The following is a 13475-nucleotide window of genomic DNA, read 5'->3' as shown; positions in this document are numbered from 1 at the left end:
GAATGAATGAATGAATGAATGAACTTATTTTCCCATTAAAAAAGTGTGATAAACAAAAGAACGTATTAGAACAAGCACTTTACTTCAAACCTGGCAGCCAATGGAACTACTGGAAGCTGCAGTTACGGAAATCACCTTCTGAACAATCAAAATAGAGAATTCAACAATGCTGTGGTATAAATGGAAATGAAGTAACTAAAAAGTATTAGTGAAACAGAGCTGGATTGATTTAAATCTACCAGTCAAGCAATCAGTAAAGTTGTATTAAGGATACCAGCAATTGTGTAATGATACATTTTATAGGTTTATATTAGACAACATGTGGTGCTGGAATTAAATTCCTTTTCCAAAAGAAAGACGTGAAAATGGGATTTCTTTAATCATGGAGATGAATAAAAAATTAAATCATACTGCAGTTTTAAAAGTTACCAGTGGAGATGACAGCTGTAAACACCACAGGATGGAGCTTTATGGCGAATAGAAAATCTCATTTTCTAGTTCCACCTTTTTAGCTCACATCTGTTACTTTCAAAGAATCGTCTCTTTTCTGTGTGACCGCTCAAAATGGGAATATGCCTTGCACGGGTGCATCAGAGCCATAACTTACAGTGCAATGACTTTCAGTGCTTAAATAAAAAATGCAAAGGCCTAGATATTTTCTTTCTTACTATCAGTAATCCAGCAAAAAAGTTTTTCTTAATGTCCTCTCAGGTTGTATAATGTAGCTTATTTAAACATTAGAACCGATGAGTTTTCTAAATATGAACACTGTCAGTCATATAAAGTATGTAGATGTGCCACAAACTAAAACTAAACTAACTAACACAAACTAAAGTCTAATGTTATATAATATATAATTCATACTTATTCTGCAAAAAAGACCATCATAGCAAGTGAAAATTGTGAGAATTTTCTTTTCCCCATAGGATTACAATCAACCAAACACAAGATTATTTAATTCCAATTCTAGTTACTTCTTTTAATTTCTTATTCTCTTGGCAGATCAAGTTGCTGCTTTCTAGAAATAAATGCTTAAAATTTCAAGAAAATGCAAGAAAGTTCAAGATTCAATTTAAAATTAGTAAAAGATCCAGAAATAGTTTTTGATATTATTCTGAAACAAATTACTAGCTAAATTTGATTATGTTCAAGGTATTTTCTCACTTTCTTAGATAGCATTTTTGCAGTGTATGATAATGTCCCCATAATGCAAAATCCCTTGTTTCGAAAGATCCAACTATTATGAATGAATAGTGAGATGGTTGTAAATAATACAATTCAAAAATGGGTATGTTTTGATTTGTAGTAGTGTTTTATGTCACTATTTTTCATTAGTGAAATGGACTCTAGATGAGACACATGTTTGGAATGTGATGTAGAGAGAATAAACACACAAATCTCTATCCGTTCATCTATAGACATTATGTTTTCTAGATCTACGTAAAAAAAATCTCATGAAGCCATGTTGTTGGTTTGCTAAATAAAAGTGTGAAAACTCGTTCCTAGCCATGTAGCTAGTCTAATCTTCCTTAATGACAAATGAATGTGATAGTCTGATAATGAACAAAGCTCGTGCTACAGAAGATACATTGGTTCATGTTTAGAAAATTTTTTTATCTGTTATACTGCAGTACTCAAATTTGAGATGATTCAATACTTTTCTGAGTCTGCATCTGGATCAAGGTCTGATAACTAACAACCCTTGGTGTAGGAGGAAGGCTGCCATCTTGGATGGATATTAAGGCTCTGAATGAATGCCCCAATACCTGCTAAGACTAAGAATACAATAGAGACTAAAACAAAATAAGAAATGTGTGGCACTGCAACCATGGTTAAAAGTGTGGAGGCTTAGATCGTGACTATTACTGGCATCACATTAAAGCCTTAGTATTCATCTTAATTAAATAAACGGTAGAGAAATATTGTGACTGTGGTAACTCCATGCTTCTATCTGTTGTAGAGATTCTACTGATGAGACCTGGTGAGCAGAAATCACAGTAAAGAAAAAAGTCAATGTCATTTCGATTGCTTTTCAAGACACTGAAGTTTCTCAACTATTTGGATCAATGTGCTGTAAATTACTATGTACAATAGTTCTAAGCAACACACAAACATTACTTTGCATGCTGAAATCTATGTAATTTCTTAAAACGGATGCCAAAAGATGCTGTGACCATGATTTTAAATGGTCTAGTGAACGCATGCTGACTCGTTCTCTGATGACAAGTGATTAAGCATCCCTGCTAGCCAAAGATAATTTCTGTCTTCACTTCCAAGTTAATCCTTGGCCCGATAGTCCAGTATCTAAAATATAAAATATGTGTGTGGAAGTTCAGTCTCACATAAAAATTAAGACAAGCAGATTTCGACTAAGGAAAAAGGAGCTGATTACTTTTTAAATGACTGCTAATGCTTTGGCATCTGTTTGATTCACTACTACTGATGACTCATGAGTAGTTAGAGAAACCGTTTTCAGACCCTTTTTTTTTTTTCTTGGCAGTAAATGAGAAAGCAGATGTTCTAACATCTTTGGATTTGCTGTAGCATTTCAGATTTTTGGCCTATTTTACATTTAGAGCATTTAGCAGACACTTTTATCCAGATGGACTGACAGAAGTGTTTTGTAGTCTCTATCAAAACTCTGTTGGCCAAGTGAGTACAGTGTGAACTGAAAACAAGTTCACTCACTCACTCACTCACTCATTTTCTACCGCTTATCCGAACTACCTCGGGTCACCTAGAGCTGAGCTATAGAGATAGAATGGAAGAGGATCCAACACTGACCTTTGTGGGACACAAATGAATAGTCTGTATGAAGGAGAACGATATGCCCTTCATGCCACTTTATATGACTTTTCATATCAGAATAAAATTTAACCAGTGGAAAAAGCAATTCAGTAAACGAGAAATGACTCAAGGCTATTTTATTCCAGTTGATCTTTGTATTCATAAACTTGAAATTTCATGAACTGGACCCTGATGTCTCTTTCGACTATAAAGTAATGGTCAGTGTAAACATTTCCTTCTTCATAGATCTCATGATCTGATATCCACCAGGATATTTTTAATGTAAAATTTAAAAAAAAAGTAAAGCTGATAGAAATAATGTAGTCCAATTTGGTCACCACTCCAAACACTACATAGTAGCTCTCTATCCTCTGAACAATTTCTCTCTTACCCATAAAAGGTTCTGTAACAATACACATTTGCCTGAAAGTAGGATTGACAAGGATATAATAGAAAGTCTGGGCAGATGGCAGCCTTTCCCAAGGGACCATGAAAGCTCTAAAGAAAGCTCTATGCTGTATGGATAGATGCCCACCAAAGGCTTTCTGTGTTATTGATAAACATTCAGCTGTCTCAGAGGTTACAGGTGGGTATAAGTCAAATGACTCATAGTGCCAATTTTAACTGTTTGGACTTGGACAGCTTTTCTTCTTTTAGTATTAGGATATCAACCGTGGCACAATGTCACTATGTCGTACATGCAATATAATTTATTATATGAAATATTGAATTATATGAAATATGGACATGATTTGGAGATTAAGGCAAAAGTGACACTTGGCAAATGTCAATGATTCTGTGATTATGGAATCAAAGACAGAAAAATTGCAATGGGACAATGATTCAATAAACAGAAAATAGCAGCACAAAAAAAATAGATTTAACATAATAAATGAATAGTAAAGAATAAATTCAATGATGACTTCCTAAATCATTTTAGTTCATATATACCACAGTAATTACAACCATTACAATTTAGTATTTATTAATATTGCCTATATTTATTAACATGGCCTACTTTTCAGTTACATTTCATTTTGATGAATGTCCACATAAGTTATATACAGACAGCCGTTCCATCACCAGCTTTTAGCCGGTCTTTTGTAGTTAATAAAATCAACTGCAGTGATTTATATTATTGAGAAACAACAAAGCCCTCTGTGTCTGAGCACCTCCTGTGTCTGAAATCTTTAAGTACAGCTTTACCTCTGACTCCAGATGTGACAATAAAAAATGTTTCCTCAATGAAAATCTATCTATCTATCTATCTATCTATCTATCTATCTATCTATCTATCTATCTATCTATCTATCTATCACAGCAGTTATCATCACAAACACCACTTCACTGAAACCTACAAACATGGCCACCATGGACTCCAACTCCCAGCACCCACCTGCAGTTCCACGCTCCCAGTCATCAAATTTCTGTCTGTGTTCACCTGTGTTTAATTATGTATGTTTGGTTAACACCCTTTAAACCAAGCACCTTTGTTATAGTTTACTTTAGGGAAGTATTTACTCAGTTCCTGTTTTCCTGGGATTTTCAAACCTACCTCTTGCTCTGATTTCTCATTTGGATATGGATCTGTCTATACCCCTATGACCCTGCTCTTTGTCTGGCATTTTTGGAATGTTTTCTTATCTCATTTGCCCTTGTTCCTAATTTCTTTGAACTGACTATTTCTATTATTATTACTATTCATATTTTTGTGTCAATACACTCCCTGCACTTGCACAATTGCTACCACCTTCAAGTGTCTTTTCTCTCGTGTTTCTCTCTTGACTGATTCATTAATAAAATAAAGTTCAGTCTAGCAATTTGTATAATCATTCTAATATAATAAATTAATTAATTAATATAATATAATCAATATAATATAATCAATTAATTATTATGTCTCTTTGACTGATGTTACATTATGAAGGCTGAGCGGTAGAATAAATGTTAATGGGTTTCTACATGCTAGCAGTTGACATTCTGCATTGTATCATAATTAATCAACAAAAAGATATTTCTACCTAAAAAACAAGGGTCGTTTACATAAATCCTTTAACACACTGATATAGTACACTGAGGCTGTTTCCACTGAGTTCTTACACTGCTGACATTCAGCCTGATGTGAAACTTCAGCTTGACAAAGCTAAACATAATCTATGTTTACACACAGTGCATGCTGTGTGGAAGGCGAGAGCTCGATTAAAAAAAACCAACATGATGCTGCAGTGACAGACTCCAGATTCAAAAGCACTATATCGAAAGAGTTCAACTTTATTTCAGTTTAAAAGTGACACAGTTTTAGGAGTCAAACAGGGCTGCAGTATGCATTGCTGCAAAATGTGGAGTCACTTTTTTTTATTTTATTTATTTATTTATTTTTAATCAATATTTTTCATTTAAATTACAAACTATAAATCTGTAAGCCTACATAAATGAGTTCTGTGAATCACTAACTGGACCACTCTGAGGTTGCATATTCTTTATTGTAACAGGAATAAATGTCCAAAAGGTGTGCGGATCTCTTCTTCCTTACTGTGTAAAAAGATCTATACAATTAACTAAATGCGTATAAATGATGAAGGAGGTTTACGACACTTTATCTGAAGTGCAATTTATCTTTCTTTGGCTGATTCTGGATGACTTCTAGCATATGGTTTTATAGCAAATTTTTGGCATACATTGAGAAAAGGTTAGTGAAGAAGAAGAGCAGACAGTGCAGACAAGTGCAGCAATGAGCAGGGTTTAAAAAATGGCCTTGGTTGGAAAAATGGTTGGAAGATTGCAAGTTTAAATAGTGATGATTTCATAGCCATATGATGCGGGATGTGGTAGCTTAGTAGCTAGGTGTTAGAATAACGATCAGAGGGTTCTGAGCTCAAACCCCAGGTCCACCAAGCTGCCATCTGGGCCCCTGAGCAAGGCCTTTAACCCTCAATTTCTCAGTTGTATAAAATGAGATAAAAATGTATGTATCTGGATAAGGGCATCTTCCAAATGCTGTAAATATTGCATGAGAACTGCAACCTGCTTAATCCTTTTGTGGGATGTGGGAGCTTAGTTGTTGGACTTCTGATCGGAAGGTTGTGAGTTTGAATCCTAAGTCCACCAAAATGCCACTGCTGGGCCCCTGAGCAAGGCCCTTAACCCTCAATTGCTCAGCTGTATAAAAAGAGATACAAAATGTAAGTCATGACGTAAATGATATGTAGCCTGGTCTCATTGTGGAAGTTATGACATATACTCTCTCCTCTGTCTATTACAGCTGATCATGGGTATCTGTGAGCTAATGTATGTGGAAGAGGGTGGCTGAAGGGGCAGTGGTAATTAAGGACTGCATTACTGATCAGAAGGTTGAAGGCTCAATACCCAACATCTCCAACCTGCTACTGTTGGTCCCTTGAATAAGGAGGAAACAATAGAGATTTTATGCTGATGACCAAACAACATTGAGGCTGCAACGGATAGAAAAATGTGTTCCCTGTTAGCATGTCAGCTAACAAGATACCTGACATAAATCAGCAAACATCTAAATGCATTTTGTAAATGAACTCACTCACCACAGCCATTTCTCAGGTTAATGCTGATATATGTTCGCAGTGCATTAGAGTATAACACACAGTCGCTCTATTTCTGAGCCTGCAACATATGTAGGATAAAAGCAATAAGACTTTGAAATGGAAAAGAAAGAAAAAAGAAAGAAAGACAAGGCCACTTTGGAGTCATTATGTCCTTTTTTCACGGAACACAAAAAAGTATTTTGTTTGTTCCACAAAATGTCCGTTATTAATTTGCCACCTTATTTGATAGAGGAGGTGTTGTGAGTGCTTTAGTTGACGGTGTCTGGTTTTGTCACTAAGCAGCTCCCTTTTTCTGCTGCCAGATCTCATCTCTGCATCCCCTGTGCAAAAATAAATCAAATCTGAAGCCAAATCCATCCTGTCAGAATGCTGCCTCACATCGGCTGCACACTGAGGCCGCCAAACTTTACAACCTCGTCTATCATGCTTGCAGTCCTCACTGCACCCAGTCATTCCTCTGTAGCGTTATTTATGACTCGAACAACCAGCCAGTCGTCTGATGGTGTGGCGCTGCCTTCTGCCCCTTCGTCAGTCTTATGACAGATATGAAACTCTTTGGTCTATAAGCATTTAATTTATTTTATTCTTGCCGCACACACCCGAAAGTTTACACAGAAGGATGATATGCTCTTTATTGTGGCTATGTGCCATGCTCATTTGTGTCATCTATCCAGAAAATAATTTAATTTGAATCGTGATCTGAACATATTTTACCGGTCAGCGTATAGCTTCTGTCTACTCAGAAGACCGGAAACTGCTTATTATTGTTTGGCCTTCAATCTTGGAAGAAATTTCAAGAAGTCTAGACAATCTGGTCATTAATCTGACAGAAAGGCAACCGTACCAAATGCTAGCATACTCTAATAATGAAACATAGAAATAAAATAAAATCTAGATTAAGGTAATTAGAACAGAAATCTTAATATGTGAAAAAACATGTGTGGCTGTACCTTTCTGCAAAACAATGAAAAGTGGTGATAATTCTGCATTCATGAGCTATAACCTGCTTGATTTTACAGTGTATTGTCAATAGCGATGAATATGAGTCAAGAGCGAAGGTGGAAAAGTACTGAGTAATGGAAGTATAGATAATGTGCCAAAATCAGTACTCAGCCAAAAAAGTACTCAATGAAAGTAACTTTTTTTTTTTTTACCGTGTTAGAAAGGTAAAAGTAAATGTTTCTACATTAATGCAGTTAATGTCATGTGTTAAATGTATAACTTTTATTGTTTATGTAACAGCATTAGATGTTCAATTTCTTTATGTTTTAAAGCAATTGCGTCACTTTTGCCTGAAAAAATTCTGGTTTAAGATGTTTGCTGGTAATTAAGAAGACTAAAGTCTAAAAAAGACTGAAGTGGTAATTAAAAAGAGAAAATTAAGACTTTTCAGAGTTCAGTTACACACCTGCTTAAGGCTCGACTAAAAAATTCAGAATATTGAAATCACTTTCCTGTAGATCAAGCATCTGAGGTTGTCATATTTTTTTGACAGATAACTAAAAAAAAAGACTGATATGATGATATATGAATGAAAAAATGGCTTGGAGTCTATAATGCTGCATGAGATCTATGCAATAGTTAACATACAATGCAAACTACTCCAAAATTCCTACTAATAGAGGATATGTTGTTTATTTTCACCATCTGTACTTTATTAGTAAAAAAACATAATCAGTGAGTATGAAATTTTATTATTGATGATATTAATGGTATGATTAATGGTTTTGCTGAACAGTTTAGTGAAGTCCCAGTATGCCGACGGATTTGTCAACACGCTGCTTTTTGTCGATAGCAGGGCTTTTAATATTGCTAGCACATCAGGGGGCCAATGAGTGCTCTGGGACAGCACAACAAGATTAAGTGAGTTGAAAGGAGATCACAGGGGTTTGGAACAAGCCAGGATGGGGTGATTGGAGTGGTTTTCACTGCACAGGGATTGGCAAACAAACCTCACTTCAGCTAATAACCTCAGCCAAATAATTTCCATGGCATCTTTCTGTGTATTCAAGATTCAAGAAAGCAGTCTGACTGTGGAGAATTAACCTGGACTGGGATTGTCTACTAGCAGGCTTGAAGCCTAATAGAGAACTGAATAAGCTGTTGTAGTGTAAATTGTTTGTACTAATGGTGGAACATGGCGGAACGAAGGTGGAACAAAGTATTTATGAGGAGAAGTGGTGACCAGAAAAAACACCACAAAACATAATGTCAGAAAATCTCCAGTTATTTGTTGTAATCATTCACTTGAGCAGAAGTACTGAAAAAGAAAATTACTTGAGTAATTACTAGGGATGTACCGATCCAATATTTTGGATCGGTATCGGCGCCGATTGAAGCATTTTGAGTGGATCGGGTTTCGGTGGTGCGTGATCGATCCAAATCCGATACCCATGGTCATGGGTATCGCACTTTTCAGAGCGCTGCCAGTCGAATCCATTCTGCTTGACCATGCTTCTGCTTCCTGAAATCCATGGGCGTCGTAACCATTATATGTTCAATTCAATTCAATTCAAGTTTATTTGTATAGCGCTTAGATTGGTAAAGGAAGAAACCTTGAGAGGAACCAGACTCAAGGGGAACCCATCCTCATATGGGTGACACTAGATGGTGTGGTTACAAATATACAAGTATCACAGAGTCCAACTGGAGCCGGTAGATCTGTAGATGTCTCAGGGTTCTCACAGAGTCAGCCTTGTCTCAGTGGAGGTCCAAAAATTTCAACGCACGGAAGACGATCTTAGCATGGGTGTCTCAGCATGGGTAGAAAAAGAGAAGAGAAGAGCAGTGCATAGGGATTAACATATCTGCTGTTCATAAGAATGTGCAAGTCTAGTGTGATAGTGCACAATATTTATGGGATGTATTATGTGTACGCCTGACTAAAGAGATGAGTTTTCAATCTACATTTAAACTGTGAAAGTGTGTCTGAGCCCCGAACACTATCAGGAAGACTATTCCAAAGTTTGGGAGCTAAATAAGAGAACGCTCTTCCGCCTTTAGTAGACTTAGATATTCTGGGGACTACCAGGAGTCCTGAGTTTTGTGATCTCAGAGAGCATGAAGGATTGTAACGTGTTAGAAGACTAGTTAGATACATGGGAGCTAAACCATTAAGAGCCTTGTACGTAAGTAGCAGCAGTTTGTAATCAATTCTAAACTTAACAGGTAGCCAGTGTAGAGATGATAAAATTGTTGTTATATGGTCATACTTTCTTGTCCTAGTGAGAACTCTGGCCGCTGCATTTTGTGTGCATATGTGTGTGGACAGGACACGGCCACTTTTTATTTACTTCCGACGCCCATGTCTGTTGTGGTTGAATAATGTCAATTAACTAACTATTGCTTGAACTTATAAGAAAAATACACTTATATATTAAATTACATTAATGTAAATAAATATAATAAATTTTATGGGAAATATGTTGCACAACTGCCTGCGACAGACAGGCAAGTTTAACAGGCACCTTTTCCATTTACCTCAGCGCGTTAAACATGTCACTCATTTGGGCGCAAGGTTTAGTAAACCTTGCAACACAATGAAAAATTTATTAAACAGTAAACTTTACTGTTTAATACATTTTACATTGTGTTTCAAGAGTTCTAATATAAGATTCACTTTAAAATATTGCCGGATGGGGTAGCCTAGTGGTTAAAGTGTTGGATTACCAATCAGATGGTTGTTAGTTCCAATCTCACATCCAGCAATCTGCCACTGCTGGGCTCCTGGGCAATGCCATTAATCCTCAATTGCTCAGTTGCTCACAACAAAACGTGGCCTTTATGCCTCATGTTTGAGATTGTTTACTGAGTTCTCTCCTATTAAGCCCTCTGTAACTGAAAGAAAATCTCTTTAAACCAGTATAATTACTCAATTGCTTTTAGTTAATCAGAAAATACAATGCTGAGCATTCTGGAAGCCAAGTAGGGATGACCGTAGCTCAAAATTTGACCCTTGCCCTACTTCCAAGTTTACAAATGATCAAGTGGAGGACACAGAGCTAGCCTTCCTCTACCTAAGGCTATTTCAAACACATGGCAGCCATTTATTGCTGAAAATCGACCATGCTACTGGCCAAGAAGAGAAAAACAAAAATTGATTTTGTCTTCTGAGGCTGACAAAATGGATTTCATAACTGCATGTCATTCTAGAATGAAAAGATATTACCCGTGAGATGGGATATTATTGACATAAGAAAGGGCAGGGCTTTGAATTTGAAAGAATGTGGAAAGTTTAGACTATATAGACACAGTATCACGAATAACACACTGTTTTACAATATTTACACATACACTGATGTTTGTTGCTCAGTACGCTGTGGACCGTCAATGGTACGAGAGTGTAACAGAAGTGAATGTGTCTGTATAGAAAATAATCAACAACTGGAGAGTGTTTTATGTTTATTCTTCTTATACCACAACAATTTAAAAACAATCATCCATTTTATTTGTACTGTTTTTCCTACACATGGTCTCAGGGAACCTGGAGTTTGTTCCAGGGAACTTGGGGCACTAGGTGGGGTCACCATGGACTGAGTGCAAACTCATTAATGGGCGCAATCATACACAGCCAGACAAGAGATGTCAATCATTCTACAATGAGGAAGTGGGGAAGAAAACAGAGTATCCAGAAGAAACCCCTAAAGCAATGGTAGAACATGGAAGCTCTGAAAACACAGAATGGAGTTTTCTAAAAAAAAAAAAAGTAAATAAATAAATAAAAAAGCTGTACTTTTTACCAATTTAGAAAAGAAAAGCAATTACACACATCTGCACTTTATATTTAACAGTCATGCTGTATTGCTTAGCAAGTCATTAAGTCAGTAAGTCATTCTGGATAAGGGCATTTGCCAAATGCTGTAAATATACTTATTAATGCTGTAATAATATTTGATTGTATTTATGTTATATTTCCACAATTCTTAACTTTATTAAAAATGTATATTTAAATTGTATATTTATTGCCATTTTATTCTTTAACCTATATTTATTTGATTTATTTCCATTTTTCTGACGTTCATAAAAAACATTTCAGTTCATGCCGTATTGTGTATGTGACCAATAGAATCTGAATTTGAATTTCAAAGGATTGGGCAGCTAAAGAAGCCGGAGACCACAAAATTCTGAGAAGCAGCTAACTGCCTACATGCCAAACTCCATAAGGACGTGATCGAAAGAAGTCGGAATGCGCAAACACAACAGAACGAAACACAGGTGAGACAAAACACACGCAGCTGCACACAACAATGAGGGGTATGGACAATCCGGAGCTGAGAGTAAACAGCTGTGCTATGTGACAAAAGCAGAATCAAGTGGTTTTTCATGTGTGTAAACGTCAATGGTGGGCTTTTTTCCCATAAATATTCAAATGATATACAAATCATAAATGACTGAGTTTTAGAAATGTCTTGCTGAAAAAGAAAAAATGCTACATGCTGTTCATGAGTCAACAAAGCTGGAAAAAGAAATGCTCCAGAATAACCAGTACAAAGTATGTTATCATACTGTAGATCCAGCTAGAACACGTTCATGAAAGAATGATCATCTGTGAAAAGCTGTAAAGAGGTAAGTGTGTGGATAGGTTTTGTTTTCTTATTGAAAGGGGTGTGGGAAGCATCATATACTCTGATTGTTTTGGGTGAAACAAGAACTCACTCATCATATTAGTTTAGGGAGTGAGAGAGAGAGAGAGAGAGAGAGAGAGAGAGAGAAATCCTGAGGGATCCAGAGCCAATCCCGGGAGGGTAGTGGGAATTAACTGCTGCAATACATGACGGGTCTGAATACATCAATCAAACAAGTGTTCACACACTTGTGTACAACCAGAGGAAATTTATCATAGCCAGTTTAACTACCAAGAGGTTTTCAGACAGTATGAATATTTCAGCGAACACAACGAAAGCCCACACAAACAAACAGAGACTCTGAACACTGAAGCTGTGAGGTGATACCTGTTTTAGCACATTGCTGTTAATATTATTCTTTAAAAAATTAATAGAATAGAAATGTCAGGTCGCTTCCTTCCTTCCGTCCTTCCGTCCTTCCTTTCTTTCTTTCTTTCTTTCTTTCTTTCTTTCTTTCTTTCTTTCTTTCTTTCTTTCTTCCTTCCTTCCTTCCTATCTCTCTTTCTTCCTTCTATCCCCAACTTGAGATTAAAGCTTAGACAGTAAAAAACATAGGTATTTGGAAAACAGTTCAAAAATCAAATGCGATAATAATAATAATTCATTCATTCATTCATCTTCTACCGCTTATCCGAACTACCTCGGGTCACGGGGAGCCTGTGCCTATCTCAGGCGTCATTGGGCATCAAGGCAGGATACACCCTGGATGGAGTGCCAACCCATCGCAGGGCACACACACACTCTCATTCACTCACGCAATCACACACTACGGACAATTTTCCAGAGATGCCAATCAACCTACCATGCATGTCTTTGGACCGGGGGAGGAAACCGGAGTACCCGGAGGAAACCCCCGAGGCACGGGGAGAACATGCAAACTCCACACACACAAGGTGGAGGCGGGAATCGAACCCCGACCCTGGAGGTGTGAGGCGAACGTGCTAACCACTAAGCCACCGTGCCCCCCCAATAATAATAATAATAATAATAATAATAATAATAATAATAATATGTTTGGTGTCAGGTTTGAAGGCAGAGCTTATATAAAGGATAAAAAAATGACTTAAATTATAAATTGACCATCAGTGTGAATAAAGTGTTTAATATGACAAAAGAAAACTGATATTGTTTATGTGATTTTTTTACCCCTTTGTAATTAAAAACACAATTCCTTAAATAGTAACCTTTTTTCAAAAAACTCATTAGAACATTGGATAAATTTAATGAAATATTAGGAAATATATAATATTCGTGATTACTGTTTCAGGCACAAACTTCCGTGTCCTTGCTGACTTTCTACACATGATGAATCTGAATGTGACTTGTTGAAGAGTTTAATGAAAGCTGTTCTCAAACCTTACCTTTTGTTAAGCCTTATTTATGGCATGACAATTTCAAAGAAGGTCAAACTCTCAAACGGTTAGCTTGAAGTAGTCAAGTTAAGGCACTTACTGTAAAAGAATGAAAGACACAGTCAATAAAATTT

This window comes from Tachysurus vachellii, chromosome 18 (genome assembly GCF_030014155.1).
Source record: "Tachysurus vachellii isolate PV-2020 chromosome 18, HZAU_Pvac_v1, whole genome shotgun sequence".
NCBI lineage: Eukaryota > Metazoa > Chordata > Actinopteri > Siluriformes > Bagridae > Tachysurus > Tachysurus vachellii.
Note: the sequence above shows the minus strand (reverse complement) of the source record.